At 47.6% G+C, this 13,904-nt stretch overlaps 1 protein-coding gene across 13 annotated transcripts in view; it reads left to right on the top strand.

The window, feature by feature from the left end:
• BBIP1 (BBSome interacting protein 1) overlaps positions 1-13,904 on the top strand; it is a 1,212,900-nt gene that overhangs the window by 986,535 nt on the left and 212,461 nt on the right. For 2 of the 13 annotated variants that reach the window (XM_050804437.1, XM_050804430.1), the window contains exon 1: positions 471-474. The exons of the other annotated variants lie outside the window; for them this stretch is intronic. The gene's annotated coding sequence lies outside the window, so the exon portion shown is untranslated. Of the gene's footprint in view, positions 1-470; positions 475-13,904 lie in introns of those variants that run through there. 13 annotated transcript variants of the gene reach the window in all.

The raw sequence follows: 13,904 nt of genomic DNA, 5'->3' as shown, positions 1-13,904 counted from the left end.
TCTGCCAGCTGAGCGGTATGATCCCCATTTGCAAATGAAGAAACTGAAGCAAATGGAAATTAAGTGACTTTCCCAAGTCATGCAGCTGGGAAGTGGCAGAGCCAAGATTCAAACCCTGATCTGGTTGATTCTCTCATGACACATTCTTTTCTGTTCCACGATCCTATAGGGTCCTCCTATTGGACCTGGGCGATTGCCTGCGTCAGCTTCCTTAAGCCCAGAAGTGAAAGATGACTCACTAGACAGACCAGGCTAACTCAGGGCAGAGCAGGGGGCAGGCGGGAGGAAGGCGGAGGAAAGAGGACTGGCAGACCAGGAGAGACCTATGAGGGAGGTTTTGCAGAAGGAAACTGTTTGTTGTGAAACGTTTAATTATTGCACTTGGGGGTAATTTATTATCAGGGAAATTAAGTGATTCCATTAGCCTCCTGTCGCTTTCCAAAATAAATCTGTCAGGGCAGGGTGAGGGGGGGGGAAGGAAATGAGAGCTTCTGTGTTTTAATTTGTTTTTCTACAGATTGCCAACTGGAGGTGCGGGCTCCATTGATCCATAGGAAGGGAGCTGGCAGCCATCCTGGGTGAGTCTCTGCTACCCTCAGCCTCTCTGCAGCCACATTTCCATATCGGAACAAAACCCGAGCCCAGCTTTGGAAAGTGGGGCAAGTGCCCAGTCAGCGCAGAAAGAAACTGAAGGCCTGGGAACAACAGACAGCTCTGCCACCAGCTGGATCTGGCACCTTGAGCAACTCACTCCCCAGCTAATAAATGAGGCTCTCAAATGGTACTGCCCCTTCACCCCTAACCTCCTCTCAGTACCAGCTGCACAAGCCTCCAATAATCCTGTGTCTCGGGTACCTTAACACAACACTGAGCTTATAATAAGGGCTCAACCAATGGCAGTGCTCTCCTATCCTTACCACCAGATATTCTTGCTATATCTGTCTAATAGATGTGGCTCTCAGGAAGCAAATTCTATAGCCAGAACAGGAATCCAGGTCTGAGTCCTCAGCCAGCCCACTAAGCCACTGCCCCACACTGTCGTCTACTTCTGTGCCTGCCCAGGAATTACTCTACATACACCTCAATCGTCCTCATAGCAGCAATGTGAAATCCTGCCTCCCTGGACTGTGGGCAATCGAAGACAGGGCACTATTGTTTTATTCTTTATATCTGAACCAGCCCAGGGCCTAAACAAATGCAAAAAACACTTTATTACTTTTCCTAGCCCCAGTGCTTGGCACTCAGCAGGTACCCAATATATATTTGTCGAATTAATAATTCTGTAATATGAGATTTCTCACTTAGCTGAATGGATAACTAGATCTTAACTGAGGGAGAGGACATTGTGCCTTTTCCATGGAAAATCTAAATACGTGGAAAGAAAACAGCTAAGAACAGTCTGCTAATTTTCCTAGGGAGAGGCCAAACTGTGCTCCTCTGCCTAAGAGCTTCAATTTCCTCAGCAACTCCACTGTGGCTCTGCAGAGATGAATGCCATCAACCGATAAGGGTGCCAGAGGCCTTGGGTCACTGAAATCTTCTTCCCACAGATGCTCAGCCCTGGCCGTGTCTGCAGGGGGCTGCAATCTTTCTCTGGGCACAGTTTCCTGCTCATGTCCTCATCTATAACATGATAACAGAGTAGCATCACTCAGCCCCTGGAGATGAAAGCAGGAACTATAGGGTACTAAGATCTGTGTTCTGGCCACTGGCAGATCTAGACAACATGCAAGGTCTTCTGAAAGATTTAGCACCCACTGGGGCACTTCAAGATCAGATGCACCAAGTTCAATGCCAAGGGGACCCAATTCTGTCATCTCAGAGGCAGACATGTGACTGCCATTATCAAGATATTACCCCAGCTCCCCATTCATGTCAGGTATAGTGCGGGTGAGACTTCTTCACTGTAGACCCAAGTCTGACTTCACCTCCAGCCCATGACTGCTGTTTGTTCAACAAATCCACAGGTGGGAGGAACACACACCCTAGACATATGGTCTGAGTGGTTTTCTAAGTCAATAAATAGCTTTGGTTACCACAAACCATTCAAACTGGCTGAAGACGTATCTGCCAGGGGAGCCAATGAACATGAGCTGGGAGGGAGATCAAATGCCTAACTCAAGTCCTGCACATCCTGATTCTCACTCTACCTGCAAGGGATGGTAGGGCAGAGTGGGGATGCCATCCCATCTCTTGAATGATCGCTGCCTGGGTTCCCTGTCTATGAGCTAGACAGAGATCATCAGGTGAACTCCCCAAATCAATGTGTCCCAAATTTTAACGTGCACACAAATCACCTGAGACCTTGTCAAAATGCAGATTTTTATATAACAGGACTAGGAAAGGGTCCAAGATTCTTCATTTCTAATAAGCTCTCAGTTGATACTGATGCTGCTGGTCTGCAGACCACACTTCTAATGGCAATGCCTTAAACTCTTTAAGCCTGTTTCATCTGCAAAATAAGGCTAATACTAGTTGCCTCACAAGGTTGTTGGAGATTTGATGAGATAACATACATTAAGCACCCAGCAAAGCATCTCGCACATAATGGAACATGTACTACACACAAGTTTTACCTTCTTTGCATTTCCACACAACTCCAGCTGACCCCTGAGCCAGTGGTTCCTGATCTTGTTTGGCTAATAGACTCCTCTGAGAACCTAATAAAAACCTGGGACTCTTTATCAGTCTGGATGGGTTAGGCCGTATAAGCAAAATCCCCATGGTTTAACACAGCCAAAGTTTAATTCCTGCTCCTGCTACATTTCCAGCATGGGTCAGTATGTTCTCTGCTCACTGAAGTCATTCAGAGACTCAGACTAATAGATGTTCCATCTCAATATACAACCCACGATCATGGTGCGATCAAGGTGGAGGGAAGGAGCATGGTGAATCATACATTGCTCTTACAGTGTCTGCCCCAAAGAGACACACATCACTTCCACTCACATTTCAGAGGCCAAAACAAATCCTAGAACAATGCTTCATTTCCAAGGGGCCAAGGAAGTACAATTATATCCTTTGCCCAGAAGATGGAGAGCCAGAAGCATTTGGTACAGAACATAATGATTACCACCAATCTACTTCCCAGGGAAAAGAATGCAAATAGAGGCCGGGTGCGGTGGTTCATGCCTATAATCCCAGCACTTTGGGAGGCTAAGGCAGGTGGATCATGAGGTCAAGAGATCGAGACCATCCTGACCAACATGGTGAAACCCCATCTCTACTAAAAGTACAAACATTAGCTGGGTGTGGTGGTGCATGCCTGTAGTCCCAGCTACTCTGGAGGCTGAAGCAGGGGAATCGCCTCCTTGAACCCAGGAGGCGGAGATTGAGGAAAGCCGAGATCACACCACTGCACTCCAGCCTGGCAACGGAGCAAGACTCCATCTCAAAAAAAAAAAAAAAAAATGCAAATATAGAAGCATGCCTATAACTCCAAGAGGTCCACAGACCTGTTCACTTCCTGAGCCCTGTTCACCCTTAATACTGTCTGAGTGTGACCAAGGAGATTTGGGGAGAAATGGTGCTCATTCGTTAATTGAGCAAATGTGATTGTCTACTATGACCAGTACATGTTGTGTGGGCAACAAGATAGACCAGGTCCACACTTTCACAAGGCTTATATTCTACAGGGAATACAAAGACAGTAATCAGGAAATTACAGCAGATAGTAAGTGCCCTCAAGGTAATATACATAGCGTGATGTAATGAAGCGTTACTGGGAGGTAGGAGGGACTGACTCTTGATATCTTGATAATGATATCAAGATATGATATCTAATATCTTGATAATGACAGTCACATGTCTGCCTCTGAGATGACAGAATTGGGTCCCCTTGGCATTGAACTTGGTGCATCTGATCTTGAAGTGCCCCAGTGGGTGCTAAATCTTTCAGAAGACCTTGCATGTTGTCTAGATCTGCCAGTGGCCAGAACACAGATCTTAGTACCCTATAGTTCCTGCTTTCATCTCCAGGGGCTGAGTGATGCTACTCTGTTATCATGTTATAGATGAGGACATGAGCAGGAAACTGTGCCCAGAGAAAGATTGCAGCCCCCTGCAGACACGGCCAGGGCTGAGCATCTGTGGGAAGAAGATTTCAGTGACCCAAGGCCTCTGGCACCCTTATCGGTTGATGGCATTCATCTCTGCAGAGCCACAGTGGAGTTGCTGAGGAAATTGAAGCTCTTAGGCAGTGAAGCACAGTTTGGCCTCTCCCTAGTAAAATTAGAGGTCAGAGAAGGTCACACTGACCAGTGAAGCTCAAGGATGAGAAAGAGCCATACATGTGCTGAGCTAGAAGAAAATTATTCCAGGCAAAAGGAATAGCAAGTGCAAAGGCCCAGTGATAGAAAGAGATCACTGTGCTGGATGAATAGGCGAAGGCCAGTGTGGCAGGGGCTTTGTGAATGAAGTGGTCAGTGATAGGAGATGTGGTTGGAGGTGAGCTCAGAGAGGTGAGTGGGGGGTCGCTTGTGCAGAACCTGGGTAAGTGTTCATGGCCTGACCCAGATCCTTGGGTATCCTTCCCCCATGGCAAGGGGAGTCGGAGGTGATCCTGAAGCACATGGGGAAAAGTCAGTTGTACTCGCAGGACAACACAGCCTGAAGCTGAGGCCAAGGCCCTGAGGGTAAATGACACTAGTGCTAAACCCAACAACCTAAGGTACAAGACCCTCCATAAACACCCACCGTCTCAGTCTTCTCTCTCCCCCTGCAGGACCCAGCTTGAAAGCTCCCTCTGGAACTCAATATATCTCTCTTTTCTCCTGTACAAAGACCCACACTGCCTTCCTCTCCTCCCCAGTCTATGTCAGACTGGCCTCCCTATCTCCAGTTTCCTCCTCTCTTCCCTCCAGGCCGTTATGATGGTCTTCCTCCTTAGAATACTGTTACATGTCATCCCTACATGAACATGAACTGCTCTTCCTGTAGAAAACAGCATAAATCCCACCTCCTCTGATATTCTAAGGACCATTTGCAGCTGAGGCCAACTGGCCTATTGAATTTTTTACTTCTCCCAAGCAGCCTTGATTTGGCCTAGTGGCATTGGTTACTATTACACCCAAAATTCTCATCTCTCCAAGGAAACTGCAAGCTCTTAGAGGGCAAGAATGATATAACTGAGCAGGTGTCCTCCTCACTCACCCGCCAGAGTGCCTAGCTCAGAGATGGTACTCAGGAAATGGCTTGATTCCTGAAGGCAGAGGCAGCAAACTGGGAAATGTGCTGACTCTGCCCTCTGTGCCCAGCCACCACATTTGTCCAGGCAGCTTGCTTAGCAGGGCCTGGAGCTGACAGGGGCTCAACCAATGCTGGTGGAATAAACCGCCAGATCCATCTTGGCTTGGAGATTTGGGATGGATGAGCTGACACCTTTGAGCCTCAGTTTCCTCCTGTCTAAACTAAGGATGATGTGAGTTCCTTCCTCATGAGGCCGTTGTGAAGATCAAATGAAACATGAATGGGTTTTGTGAACCGTGGAGTCCTCACATATTATGAGTGGCTGAATGAGCCCCTGGTCAACAGCACAGTGGACACCACACCCAGTGGAGAAGGATGTGAACCAGAGGGCTGAGTGGAGCACATCCTGCTTCCTACCAAAGCAGGTCAACCAAGAGCAAAGAGTAACAACAGGGTCGCATTCCAGGGAAGGGCGTCTAAGCTTTGAAGGATGAGTGTCTTCTATCCCACCATGTCTCACATCAATTCTGCTTGCCCTCTAATGCCTTCCCCTGGTCTTATGGGAAGACGGGAAGGAGAGGTAGCTGGTCAGGTCGGGAGGGAGGCCTGGGTGGTGAAGTTTTATATTGCATTCTTGGTCCCCAGCCTCCTTCCACCTTCCTTGCTTTTTAGAGAGCTTATTTAAGTTGGGTTGCCCTCCAGAGGCCTGCTCTGGCTTCCTGCATATTCTGTCATTCAGAGAACCCTGGGCTCTGAGGAGCATCAGGAAAGGTCAGCGAGTCCTTCATATGCTCAGAACAAGAGGGTCCAATCCTCCCAAGCAGAGAATGATGCAGAAAATGGTTCAGGAGCCAAACTGTTTCCTGAAGTCCAACACCGTTGTCAGCACCTCCACATCCAGGAAACATTCCACAGGCACACAGGCCTGAGTGGAATTCAGGCTCTGCCATGTACCAACTGTGTGACCCTGGGCAAGTCCCTTAATCCTTCATAGGTTCGGTTTGCTCCTAATACCTACTACTTAAGATTGCTGTAAGAACATATCGAGAGAATGCTTGCAGAGCAGTTAACATAGTGTCTGGCAATGTATTTTAGCGATTTTCACGATTATACCATCAAGGCACAGTTGTAGGATTTGACCTACAGAGGACTGGAAGCTCCAATCTTTAGTGTTCACTCACAGACCCCCCACCCCCAGTAGGGAAAGAGCCACCATTCTATAATGCCTGTCCCTGAGACACTTGGGAATCTCCACCATCACCCGTGCCCACTCCCCATACTCTCAGAGTAGCCACTGGATCAAGATGTCTTAGTTCAGAACAAACAGGAAAACGTCTACCCTGGCAAGTTCCCAGACCTGATTGCTCACGCCATGGCCACACTTTGCCACTCCTCTTATAATTAGAAACTGAGGGAGACGGCAGGGCAGAAGGCAGAGATTTAAAACATTTTTATCCCAAAGCCATGCCCAAGTCCAGGCACACACTCAACACCCACCACGGAAATCTCACCCTGTCAGCTGGTGAACCAAAAAGCACATCTGTCTCCCCCAACATTCATGCAGAAAAGTAACGTTGTGCTGGTCACCTACATGCCTCTCTGAATCTCTCAAAGGCAGAGGAAGATTACGCCTCTGCATCTTTAGAGACCCAACGCCTTACAAACAGTGCACATGCAATAAATGCTTGTTCAATTTAATTGCATTGAAAGAGTCCTATTCTCTCCATAGGTGCAGAGAGCAGCAAGCCCTACCTAGGAGAACCGCTCCCTAAGAACCCCATCCCCTGAGGCAGATGCACATCCAGCCTGGTGAGCAATCTTTCTGCTCCACACAGGGGTTTAGTCTTGGGTTATTGGTTACCTGCTCACACCTGCCCCTCTATCTGGCCTTACAAACTTCTGAAGAGTGGAGATGATCTGTCTTCTGGAGCAGAGGGAGTAGAGGCATCAGTATGAGGTGCTGGCTACTCTCCATTTGCCCTTCCAGAGCCTCCCTCCACTTTGCTCTGCTCTGCTCTGTGTCCAGGGAAGCCAAACTCCATGAACTGCATCAACAAGGTTTCCCTGGTGTCTGACTTCCAGAGGGTTTCAGCCAATGAGAGGTGCTAAGAGGAGATCAGAAGGTGGGAGGAGAGACACATCAGGGTATTTATTTCCCCAACTTCCTCCCTGATGGGCCAGAGCTTGTTTGGGCTGCATTCCTCTACCCAAGGGCATAGCTCCTGTCAGGTGGCCCTCTCCTTTGCTTTAGCTCTCCTGCCCCTAAACTCTACAGGCACAGGTGTAGCAATGGTTTTCTGCTGTAACTAATCCTGGCATCCTTCATCATCCCTTGTTAGTGTCCTTTAACTCTGCCCACTCTTTGTAAATAGTCCCCTCACTGAATTCTCCTCAATTACAATCCAAGTGTCATGTGCTTCCTGCCAGAATCTTAACAGATAGACCTGGAAATCTGAAGAGCTGAGTTCTAGTGCTGGCACTGTGGCAGCTACATGCCTTTCGCAAGGCCCGTCCCTTCTAGGTTCTCTTCCTCTGCAAAATGGATGACATAACTAAGAGTCTGTAAGTCCCAGGGTCCCTAGGACAGTGCTGTAGCCATAGATGGTGCTGGAAACTATTTGATCAAAGGCTGCTATGGTGCGGAAAGGAGAGAGTGTCTGGTGAGTGCAGGGGTATCAAGTGCAGGAGTATACTGTGTTGTACATTGGCAGAAACAATCAGTGCCAGAGGAAACTGTTTTCCAGAAACCTATGTTAGTGCTTTAAGTGGCTGAAATGGCAGAGAAGTTTGGCTGTGTATAGGTGTATAGAAACAAGAGAACAATGGCTAAGAGCATGGCATGAGACAGAACAGTCCTGAGTTCAGGTCTCAACTGCCATTGCCTTATTTTGTGACCATTGAAAGCCCTCTCACCCCTCTACATTCCCCTCCCTTACATGTAAAATGGGGGTGATATGAACACCTCCCTGAAGAGGCTGATATGAGAGTGAGAAATAGATGCATAGCATTTACCACAATGCCTAACACAGTGAGTGCCACATAGTGGGAATAAATACTACCTATCACAATAAAAAAAGGCCTTTGTGGCCAGGTACAGTGGCTCATGTCTGAAATCCCAGTGTTTTGTTTGGGAGGTCAAGATGGGAGGATTGCTTGAGGCCAGGAGTTTGAGATGAGCCTAGGCAATATAGCGAGACCCCCATCTCTCCAAAAAATGAAAAATTTAGCTAGGCGTGGTGGTGCACACCTGTAGTTCCAGCTACTCAGGAGGCTAAGGTGGGTGGGAGGATCACTTGAGCCTGAAAAGTCAAGGTTATAGTGAACCGTGACTGTACCACTGCACTTCAGCCTGGGTGGCAGAGCAAGATCCTGTCTCAAAAACAAAGAAAAAAAAAAAAAAAAAAAAAAAAAGGAGGAAGGGAGTCTTGTGACCAATCAGATGAACTGAAAGGCAAGATGCCATTGTGTAAGAACAAGAAAGGCCAGAGAAACTACTCAATCCTATGGCCCAACATAAGTGACAGAAGATAAAAATTCAAATTTACTAGGTGTTATGTTAGAGGAAACAAAAGCAACGCTCAATAATCACCCCTACTCTCTTTCTAGGGAAATTTCCCAACTTCAGAGCAATGAATATGAGTCCAAACAAAGCATGGCAGTACCAAAGGACTGAGGAGGCAGAAAACAGACTTCAAGGCAGCTGAAGCAACTGAGGATTGCAGGGCAGGATATCATGGAGGGAAAAGCTGAGGACAGAGTCTAGAAGTCTTGCACCCTGGAAGTTGAAGGCTGAGGAGTGGGCTGTATATGTTCAGGGTGTAACTATCTAGGTCTTATCAGAGAATGCCTACTACAAGTTTGAAAGCATAATAGAGAGGCTGAAGAGTGCTGGTGGACATTAGCGCTGTGACCCACACCTCATTAACATGCTGAGTACCCAAACAAGATATCAGACTTAAAGGAATCAAAGGAAAATATCCTAATTCATAAACAAATGGCTATCTCAACAGGAAGAAAAATGAGAGCTGTACAATTGCTAATGCAAAAATTGTACTAGATGGGTTTAACATCAAATAGGAGATAGCAGAAGAAAGAGTTAACAAACTAAACAATCCATTTGAAGTATTAATCTGAAGAACAGAAAGAGATTAAAGAAAAATAACCAGAGCCTCGATAACTAATAGGAAAATATCAAATGACTTTGTATGTCTATAATTTGAATGCTAGAAGAAAAGAGAATGGGAATTTTTCCAGGAAAATCTTTGGAGACATTAATAGAAAAAAAATTCCAAATTTGGTGAAAACTATTGACTTACAGAACCAAGAAGCTCAGTGTTTTACCCTGTTTTTTTCAAGTAGGGTAAGAAAATTAGAAATAAAACCACAAAACAGCAAAACCTGACACATGATATTTGAACGGCTGAAAGCCTCCCTTGCCTCACTCTGCCCCAACCCCTCCTCCTCCTAACCAGTCTGATTGGGACATTGCTATGACCTCAGAGTTGCCCTGGGCCAAGCAGCAGAGTTGAAGGAGAGGTGCCCTTAAGCTTGGTCACCAGGGAGATAGGTACCGAGAGGATCCAGAGCCATGGGAGCAGTAGGCATGGGTGTAAGCATGTGAGATGTGACTGAATAACCCAGGTCAGAGCCCAGGTGTACATCACTGTCCATCTCTGCAGAGAAGAGCCCAATGAGAGTTATAGGATAAGGAACACTATCTATTTCTTCAGATAAATAAGGGTTGTCCCTCGGTAAAACATCAGCCAGGCTTCCCTCTGTGTTCATCCATCTCCTCTGACCCCTAGAGCCAAGTCTGCTTAAAACTGTAAATTCTGACTCCAGAAAAGAGAAGGTATGGTAGGGTTCTCCAGAGAAAAAGAACAAACAGCAGAGAGAGAGAGAGAGAGAGAGAGAGAGAGAGAGAGAGATTAATAGAGAGGGGAAAAAGATGTATTGTAAATAATTGGCTTACATGAAAGTGGTAGGCGGGCAGGTTGGAGATCCAGAGAAGAGTTGTAGTTCAAGTCCAAATGCAGTTTTCTGGCAGAAATCCTTCTTCTTCAGTCTTTTTATATTAAGGGGGAGGTCAGTTTTTTTGTTTTTGTTTTTTTTTCTATTAAGGCCTTCAACTGATTGGAAGAGGCCCACCCACGTTATAGATGGTAATCTGTTTCACTCAGCCCACTGATTTAAATGTTAATCTCATCTAAAAAATACCATCATAGAAATATCTATAATAGTGTTTAATCAGGTGTCTGGGTACCATGGCCTAGCCAGGTTGACTCATAAAATTAACCAGCATACTATCGTTCTGACAAAATGTGCCTCCTGCAGGATGGGCCCACGCAGGACAAAGATGAGCCTGAGGGCAGTACCAACTAAGAGTATAGAGAAGGGGCTGTGACAGCAAAATCTAACGTGCTCCAAGGCAGCATCAACGGAAGTAAAAGGGCCCATTTCCTTCCAAGGAGACTAGACCCAGAGCTGCTCCAACTTAAGCATGTATGTGAACCACCGGCCTCCTGATCCAGGAGGTCTGGGTGTGGGCGTGAGAGTCAGCAGTTCTCACAAGGCCCTGGTGGCTGCCTGTGCCACTGTTCTCTGGGCCATACTTTGAGTAGCAGGGTAGAGGACCTCAGAGCCTAGATTCCTAGGTCTCATCCCAGCTCTACTCCTCATTTGCTATGTAACTTTGAGCAAGTGAGGTACTTAACCTTCCAGAATCTCAGTGTCCTCTTTGATCAAGTGGGAGGTAACAATATTGACTTCGAAAGGTGATTGTGAGATTAAAAGAGAAAATGAACATGAAGTATGTGGATAGAGTTTGAGCTCAATAAAAGCTCTTAGCTGCTATCATTATTATGGGCACCTGATTTTTAAAGAGTACATGTTAGGTAGGATATAAATAAATCTTATATTTGGTGATCCGCATGAGCAAAGGACCTAAACATACAGCCACAGGAAGAAACGTTGATAAAATTGAAACCATTCACCCTGGAGAAGAACAGATGTAGGAAGGAGGTGGGAGGGAAGTGGAGGCCCAAAAGAGGTGATAAAAGGCTTCCTGAACAGACTTGAAATGGAGTGTTCATGGAAATAAAATAAGAATTATCCTCTCCATGAAATTAACAAAGACCAAGATGTGGAGCTTCCTGGTAAGTCAAAATGAGATCAGTGACAAAGCCTGGGAGTATCCAAATCTGACCAGAAATGAAGAAGGTTGTGTGGACTGATTGTCCACCTACCACCAGAGGCACAGCAGCAGATTGTGCCACCACCCCTTCACCAGAAAGCCAACAGGCTGGTGCAACAGATTCGTGTGACAACTGCCCACACCCTCCAAGCACTTCCAGAACTCCAGAGCAGCTCTGTCAATGGCTCTCCCAGAGCATGGCCTCCTTCCTGCACGCAGAGTCCCAGCACTCCAGCTCTGCTGTCCAAGGGCCACTCCTGGGGGACAGTTGGCACATTCCAAGCTTAGTCATGATGCATCAGACAATTCATTCAGATATCTTCAATTCCATTACCAGGCCCTGTGGGAGCCAAATGGGAAAAAGAATCAATGCATATGTTGGCCAGGGAAGTGGCAGTGTCCAAACAGCCTGCCCCCCATGAAAACACTGGCCTGTCCTTTCCCCAGACCCCCAGGCCAGGGCTACCATGTTGCCAGGACAGTCAGAGAGTCACACTATCCCATCTGACAACCACTGGTACACAGGCCATCTGCTCCATGGCCTCAGGGTTGCCCTCAGGCCTCCTCCCCATGCTTCAGCAGTAGCAGTGGCCCCCAGGAGCAGCCCCACTCTGCTGCCCTCTCTGGAGCCTCCACATTGCTGCGCATTGCCCATGTACTTGTGAGGTCATTGAACCTCTTGGAACGTCAGTTTCTTCATCTGAAAAATGAGAACAAGAATAAGAATAATACCGGCCGGGCGCAGTGGCTCAAGCCTGTAATCCCAGCACTTTGGGAGGCCGAGACGGGCGGATCACGAGGTCAGGAGATTGAGACCATCCTGGCTAACACGGTGAAACCCTGTCTCTACTAAAAAAATACAAAAAACTAGCCGGGCGAGGTGGCGGGCGCCTGTAGTCCCAGCTACTCAGGAGGCTGAGGCAGGAGAATGGCATAAACCCGGGAGGCGGAGCTTGCAGTGAGCTGAGATCCAGCCACTGCTCTCCGGCCTGGGCAACAGAGCGAGACTCCATCTCAAAAAAAAAAAAAAAAAACCCAACAACAACAACAAAAGAATAAGAATAATACCTACCTCACAGGAATGTCATGAGGTTAAAAGAGATAAAGATACATAAAACATTTAACCTGATTCTTGGCATTTGGTACTGCAGAAATGTGGGCGTTACTCCCCGTGAGCGATATCCTACCCTGCCACAGAGGAGGCGCTAAGCAAGTGTTCGTCAAACTGAATCATGCTGGAGAATACTCATGGCTCCCGGGTCAAGTCCAAATGCAGTTTTCTGGCAGAAATCCTTCTTCTTCAGTCTTTTTATATTAAGGGGGAGGTCAGTTTTTTTGTTTTTGTTTTTTTTTCTATTAAGGCCTTCAACTGATTGGAGGGGGCCCACCCACGTTATGGATGGTAATCTGTTTCACTCAGTCCACTGATTTAAATGTTAATCTCATCTAAAAAAGACCATCATAGAACTATCTATAATAGTGTTCAATCAGGTGTCTGGGCACCATGGCCTAGCCAAGTTGACTCATAAAATTAACCAGCATACTATCGTTCTGACAAAATGTGCCTCCTGCACATTTTGCAGATACTGGCATCGGAGAGGCAGTCACCTCCCTCACTTCCTCACCCTTGTCAGCAGGAGCCAAGGCCAGGAAGCTGGGGCCTCACCCTCTAAGCCCTACCAAGGGAGACAGGAGCTCTGCAGGGTTGCAGAAGCCCACAGCTTATGCCAAGGAAGCTGCTTCAAATCACATCTCCTTCCAGGCACCTCCCCAGCAAGCCTTGCTCCCAGCTCTGTCAGGCTCAAGCAGCTTTAGCCTGAACGGTCTAGCCTCTGCCTGACCCTTCCCTGCCCTCGATTAAACGGCCACCCCCGCCCACTGTCGGACCTATGGATTGGGACAGACCTGAGGGTGGCTATGGCCTTGGACCCCCTAATCCCCAGCCAGCCTGGGCTCCTGCCACTAGGCTTATTTGGGACACTCAGTTAACAGTTGGAGATCTGTCATGTGCCAGGTTGTGTGCCAGGAACAGGGGAGAACCAGTACTTGGGGTTCAGAGGGAGGCAGGGAGATGGCAGCACCAACACCTGTTGCCTGGGGTGGCTAGGCAGGGCCACAGGGACCTCTCACAGATTCTGAAACAACGTGGATTCATAGGGCTCCTGGAAATGCTTCCGTGGGGACACAGGGCACGTTCCTCAGAGAGGAACTTACAGACTGGTGGAGGAGATGTGCTCCTGGCAGAGGACAGAGACAGGGAAACATGGGTCAGTACTGGTGGGGTGGCAGGCGTGAGCCCCTGAAGCAGGGAAACATTTGTGGAGGGTCCTTCAGTGCCTGGAATCTAAAACTGGCAGCCCAGGATGCTCAGAGAAACACTGACTGGGAAAGGAAGGCATGCGCCTGCAGGTGCTGCTGTGTCCCGGAAGCTTCCATAGAGCAGAGGGCGATCTTAGAGCTCACCACCTCCACCAAAGCCCACCCCGAGGGGAAGGGCGGGCATCATCTCAACCTCCTCCCTCCT

The sequence above is a fragment of the Macaca thibetana genome, chromosome 9 (genome assembly GCF_024542745.1).
Source record: "Macaca thibetana thibetana isolate TM-01 chromosome 9, ASM2454274v1, whole genome shotgun sequence".
In the NCBI taxonomy this organism is placed as follows: Eukaryota; Metazoa; Chordata; class Mammalia; order Primates; family Cercopithecidae; genus Macaca; species Macaca thibetana.
Note: the sequence above shows the minus strand (reverse complement) of the source record. Positions and strands in the feature narration are given on the sequence as shown.